The sequence below is a fragment of the Anser anser genome (genome assembly GCF_964211835.1).
Source record: "Anser anser genome assembly, chromosome: 1".
Lineage (NCBI taxonomy): Eukaryota > Metazoa > Chordata > Aves > Anseriformes > Anatidae > Anser > Anser anser.
The window spans coordinates 203,627,991-203,634,802 of record NC_139720.1 but is presented as its reverse complement, the minus strand read 5'-3'; the positions used below and the strand labels follow the sequence as shown (position 1 = coordinate 203,634,802).

At 39.2% G+C, this 6,812-nt stretch overlaps 1 long non-coding RNA gene across 1 annotated transcript; it reads left to right on the top strand.

The window, feature by feature from the left end:
* Positions 1-957: 957 nt before the first annotated feature.
* LOC310892841 lies at positions 958-5,242 on the top strand. The gene is made up of 3 exons (XR_014578515.1): positions 958-1,064; positions 1,744-1,920; positions 3,207-5,242. It is a non-coding gene; the product is annotated as an uncharacterized lncRNA (long non-coding RNA).
* Positions 5,243-6,812: the final 1,570 nt, after the last annotated feature.

Sequence of the window (6,812 nt, the reverse complement as noted above, 5' to 3'; positions counted from 1 at the left end):
GCAGCCAGTGAAAATGGTGGTCTACAGCATGACTGCAGAACTGGGGGCCAGGCCCATGGATACTTGTGGATGAGAGGAGACTTGATGGCTCTGGATTGTAAGGGAGAGGAGGATACAGATACCGGTGTGAAGAAACAGTCACATGAAGTTCAGCAGCACTGGGCTATCGATAACGTGAAAGGTCCTAGGGCAGGAAGAGTGTTGTGTGCATGGCGTATCTAACAAAGATCCCTATTTAGGCGAGTGGACACTTACACAGGACTGCACCTCACCTCTGTCACAACTCTTATCCATTCTATTCACTGGACATTATTTTTTCCCTTTGTAAATTTAGCAGCCATACAAAACTGCACACATCTCTAACATCAGTTATATGTTGTATTGATATATATATATAATACTATATATGCATATCTATATACATATGCACATACATTATACTTACTATACATATGTATAGTACTCTTTCTATATATAGCACTATACATATACCAGACTATGTATACTGTACTAAAGCCAATATTTTCAGCAGCTGACCATTGAATTTGGACCACAACTTGAGGTTGCTTCTTAACACAAGTTAGTGGTGAGCCTTCTGCTGAATTTTGTTAATCTCCTACATTCTGGAATCCCACAGGTCTGTAGGAATTTTGTCTTTCATTATCTTTTCTAGAAAAAAGGATGATTCTAAATCTTGTCTGATGAGAAAAAATGGGAGGAAAAAATGCTCAGAAATCAGAACAGAAGGTTTTGCTTTTAAAGGAACCTTATGTCTCTGAAACCAACATGTCATTATTTTGGAATGGTTTTCCTTGTGACTTTTGAATACTTCAAAAGCAATGTTGTTAGCATCATATTTCCTGTGTCTCTCATGCAACAGTAACATGTCCACCTACAGCTCAGCAGGGCTCCCTTAGTTCCAGGATTCAGACTATATTTATTGAATTCTTTGTTGTAGATACTTCACTGTGGCTATTCAGTGGGCAATAAATATATAAGAATCTGAGACCTGATGTAAATCTGTGTGATTTTTGGTGCCATTTGCAATCCTGATTTCTCCTTTTGTAAGTATCATATTCCTGCAGTAATTTGATACGCTTTCTGTTGCTGATATATCTTTACTCAATGTGTTACAAGAGCTACAATACCTTATTTTTTCTTTTGTGATTTTGAAATGCTGTCTTTATTTCCTGTTTAAACTGAAATGGTATCATGTTATTTCCTACTTCCTTGTTCTTTTCTTTAATAATTTCAACACATTGCTCCACCACGTTCTTAGTCTGTTTGACATATGCATTTATTCTGATTCACAATTGTTTACTTAATGAGAATACCCTTTTATGAATCTCCATTGTAAGATTATCTCTTATTTCTTCCTCAACACTTAAAAGACATTTTGCGATGAATTTCTCTGTTTGCATTTTTTAATTTGCATTTTTTATTTTACCCCTCAATTTCTTTATTAGGTGGTAAATCACATCACAAATACATGTATTGTTATCACAGCAGAAGACCCAGTTGCATCCAGATCTATTTATAGCTTTTGTAGCTCTTGAATCAAACATGGCTTTGCATGAATATAAAGGCAGCCATTTCATTCATATGCACAAAGTTTACCATAAACACACAGAGGCTATATATAAAAATGAGAAGAGACAGCTGTTATAAAGCTGGAGATTTTATAGATTTTATGGAAGTTGCACCTGTAATTATTAGACTTGGTTCTCATCTGTACTTCTACAGCAGTCCCCAGATCACCAGGACATGGGGTGTGTGAGCAGAGGTGTAAGGCTTATAAACAGTGTCATGAAGATCATTCACCCTCCATTAAGCAATTCAGGATTTCTTGAGGAAAATTAAGCCCATGACCATGTGGCTTTTTACCATGTTGCTTATTGCATCCAGCCATGGAGGAGAGAGGTAAGAGTTCTGCTTTCTTTCCTTTAATAAGTAAATAAATAAAATAAAATAAAATAAAATAATAAAATAAAATAAAATAAAATAAAATAAAATAAAATAAAATAAAATAAAATAAAAGTGAGTGTTTTTGCTGCCAGGTTAGATAATCTTTTGACTAATTAAAGTCTAAACCCTGCTCCCAGTAAGGTTATTCTAGGAAGGCAATACTTCCATTGCTTGCTCCACCTCAGGGCAGCATGAGATAGGACTTTGAAGCCCACCAGGAAGGAAAAGTTGAACACTTTAACTAGTGGGCAATTACATAGTTAAGAAGGTGGCAGTAAGACTTTGAAGTTGTTATTTAAAAATTAATAATTGAGGGCTGTGTGGTAGAGGAATACTGAAAATTAATTGGGTACAGAACTGCTCAGAGTTATCCCCAGAGAGGCATCCATCAGCATGCCAGGAGGCAAAGCAGAGGCACCTGGAGAACTGCTGCTGCCAGGAACTGAGGCAATGCAGAGCTGGGTGTCAAGGGGCTGGCAGCTACCTTAGTGTTTTGAGGACTGCAGTTTTGGATTTCAGGCAATCCCACTCAGCAATGTCCCTGCAATTTCCTTGATGGTTGGATTGGTTTCTAGCTGAACTACCTGAGTTGAAGAGCTCTTGTAATCCATTTGGGCTAACAGTCTCTGGAAACTTGTCCCCTTCCTCCTTGCAGCTTGCTTCCTTTTTGAACTTCAACAGCAAGATAGCTAGGGAAACTTCCCCCTGTATCCCTTCCTGAGGGTATTCTGATTTTATCACTTCTCCCAGACAGTGGTTTTCCAGAGTGAATTTGTTCTGATAGACTGAAGTGGAAAAAAGAAGCAGAGGTATAATCACAGGTCACTGTTAGCACTGAGCAGTTACCCAGACCCATTGGTGTAAAATCAAAAATTTGATCAGACACTGAAATAATCTCTTAGCGCATGCACACACAGAAATGCAAATGTAAAAAAATCTCTTTGTGTGAATAAGTATTCAGTAAAAAGTCTGAGGCTACTGTTATGTAAATGTTTTTTTAAAAAAAGGTATGTTACATATTTTTTCTTTTATTGACATTTATTGCCTGTTTTTTTTTTCCCTAGCTGATTCGTGCCTCCAGATTGTCCCTATCTCTCCTTTCTTTCTATGTGATGGTTCTCTCTTATAGAATTGTAGAATAATTCAAGTCAAAAAAGACCTCAGGAAGTCAGCTAGTCCAGCATATTTTACCTGTTCTCATTAACTGTCTGCTCATGTAGTCTCATTTCTGTTGTCCCCAGGGGTCCGTATCACCCCTGAGCTCCCACCTCCTGCTCCTGTAATGCCATCGTCTCTCCAACTGCCTGCCTCCTGCCTTCACAGTGTTCATACAGAGGAAAGGAGCTGAATGGCCTGAAGAATCCTGACTCACACGCTTTTTAAAGTGTCAGTGTCAGCATGTCATTTTCTAGCCCTGAAACGATGCTTAAGAAATGCAATCGTCACTGGGCTTTTTGGGGTCTGTTAACTCAATATTGGTCCAGTAAAGCAGAAGTTATGGACCAGATGAGATTGCATGTGCATGAGACACATCTGTTTTTTTTACCTGGGCAATGCATGTTTTGAGTTGCTAGTGGCCACCCAAGTTAAAATAAAACCAGACTTGGAACTTAGGGTAGAAGAAAATGGGTTTCATTCCTGGAAGGGGGAGGAAACATCAACCAGAAGAGCTGTGCTCTGTATATCCCTGTGCCTCTTTGCCCTGGGATTAGTTGATTCCAAAGAAGAGTTTCTGTCGGTGCTGGTGCATCCAGACACCAAGGGTTTCCCTGTTTCATCACCTCTGCTTAAAAACGACCCAGCCAGTACTAGGGTTCTCATCCACTCCAGTCTGGAGGAACAATGAACCTCAATATCAAGGCACTGCGAGGAATATAGACTAGTACAAATGATTGTTTTTGCTTTTGCCTATCAGAGAGCTGCTGGCCAAGGACAGTCCTGCTATACCTTGGCAGAACTGCCACACTCCTGGGAGAAGCTCAGAGCAATAAAGTGACCTAGAATACAGCTGGAGGTGCCATCCCTTACCACGACCCTGGCAGAAGGCTGACCTGACAGTCTGTCCCCAGATTCGAATCAAAACTCTTTCCATGCAGCCTGTGCAGGATGTCTCCCATCTGCCTTGCACACAGGTTTCCTGGCTGCCTAAGCAGTAACAGCCAGTCAAGCAGAATAACAAAACTTCTTTTGACCTGTTAATTTCTCTTCATCATTCGCTTCCATTTGCTTTTCATTTAAATCCCCCCTTCATTCCAGTCAGAGTTAATTCTGTTTACTTCATATGTCTAAATATCTGATGTACTGTCATATCCTCCAAAAGCACCTTGATAAGTTGTCTTATTTTAAAATCACTTAGAGATAAACGATGCCTGCCTAGCCTACAGGTGGCCTTTACACGGATGGAAAACACACTATACTAATTTTGCATTTTCAAGATGGTTAAATAATTATAGATCTTTGATGTTTTTATGATGGGAGATTAATATTCTCGCATATTACTGGAAAAGGTTCATTGCCTTAAAAGTCTGTTTTTGATGTTGACTACATGTACACTCCAGGCCTTAGGATTTCATCTGCCTATGATGCCTGGATCTCCCCCATATGGCATATAGAGTATAAACATCCTATTTATAACATGTCCAAATGGTGTGGGAAGATCTTGTCATTAATTAACCCCTCTTCCTATTGCAATACTTGACAGTTGGAAGACACCTTTTCTTCTGGCCCATTTCACCAATTCTGACTACTCTTTAGGAAGAGAAATACATTGGTCTTACCTAAAGGAATGAGAAGTTTATGCTTTATAAAAAGCTGTGCTTTAAGAGTGAATTAACCAAATGAACTTTTACTACATTTACTTAATGGGAAAGGTAATAGGTTTGTAGCTCCTTTTTACTTTTAGCAGATACAACTAAAGCACAGACAGTTGTGTTCCACAATTTGAAGACACCACCCAGCTTAATAGCTGCAGAGGTGTCATGTGCAGAGCTTCCAATTGCATAGCAAACATAATAGCAAACAGGGAAATAAGGCTCTCTTTAGCAATCAGTCAGTAGTCTGACAGGCCTCTCCGGGTTTCATAACATGTTATAGCTGTCCTCTCAGAGATTTACTTCCATCTGGAAATAATGCCTTTTGTGCACACATGTCCCAGTGAAGATACAGAGTCCTGTCACATAGTCCACTTTGTCAATATATTGCTTCTGTCAGGGAAAATCAAAGAAATTCATAAAGTAATGCAGAATATTTAATACTGTTGGTTCTTCCCATATGCTTGCTATTTTCCAGCCTCTGTCTCACTCTCAGGTTTCTCTTTAGGAAGCCAGAGGAAACAAAGTTTTCCTCTGGAATTTGAACCCCTAGGATGGGTTTGACATGCTAGCCAGGAACAGATGAAGTCTAAGATATCCATTACCTGTAAATTGCCCAACAGCATACATAGATTTCAAGGGACAGATGCCTTTGGGAACCTTCCCTTTTTTGCTTCTTTTAGGTTTCTAACTCTCTTAGCTTATTCAAACATCAGCTATGCTCAGACAAGGCACTGACATTAGCATACTGCCTGAAGATGGGTTTATGGACAGTTTCAAGATTTCTTCTTGTTTTATCATCCATATGTTGCAGCAATATTAACTGTCAGTGGTGATCAGAAATGCCAATGCAGGATGACAAGAAGCTCATGGAGGTACAATCTGGATGCAAGAAACATAAACACTGCAGCATGAGCCTCAATGCTAATGACTGATAAAAGCTCCTCATTGAAGCATCAAGACAAGGAGATGAGATGGCACCAAAGACCAAAGAGAGAAATCCTGAAAGAAACCAGGAAGCTTCGCCAAGGTAGCCAATGAAGAAGTGAATTTGAAGGCACACAAGACAGAAGCATAGCTCTTTGTGCCCTGGAAAATTCATAGACCTCTAAGTGATAAAAGCTAAACAGAGTCAGATTATCACTAAGCAATTTCTGCAGTTCTAAGGAACTTTTTGGGCATCTTTTCATTGCCCTTGAGCACTTCTTGAATTGGTCCTGGTGGAGTCCCAGACGCTTCTCTCTACCCTGACTCTGGGGTATCCAAACCATTCTATGATATTCCCTTCATTATGTTCATCTCCTTTGAAAGACTTTGGGTGTGGTTGAAATGTCTCTGCTAAAGGAGCATCTTATAGTTGCCCTTTCCTTGCATGTTTTGTGAAAGCCAAAGGCATGAATTCACAAAAGCAGGAGGTGTGGATAGATTAGTTTAGGAAACTGGATACCCAAATGATCTTTTGGGTGCCTGATAAAATATTTAGGCACCACTGACATTTAAACTTTTAACAAAGATGCCATTTCTGAATGAAATAGTGGCTGGTTTTTTAAAACTACATAAACTCCAGATGCCAGGTGCAAATACTGCCAGCAGCACTTTTTTTGATTATGGAGAATTCAGATACTAAAACTTAAATGAAAGCTCATTTCCTGGAATCTGATATTTCCAGGCAAATATCAGACAGGGGAAACTTTCTCCTGTTACTAACATGCAGAGAAGTCTGCCAGGACATGTTCATTAGCTTAGCTTCCACTCTGGGGAGTTGCATGCTGTGCCTTTGCTCAGTTTAATATCTTATCTTTGTAAACTATTATTACTACATTTGAAACATAAAACATGCAGATTCCAGTCTTAATTAGGCAGCTGATGCACTGCAACTGTAAAGGGAGATGATTTTCAGGAAATGAATATTCCCAAATTGTTCAGTTAAAGATGTTTCCTCATTATAAGGTGATTGTTTAGTGTAGCAGAAGCAGTATCACTAAATTCCAGGGATTTTATTATGGGTCTTGAAGCATCTCCAGCCATAGGGTGAGA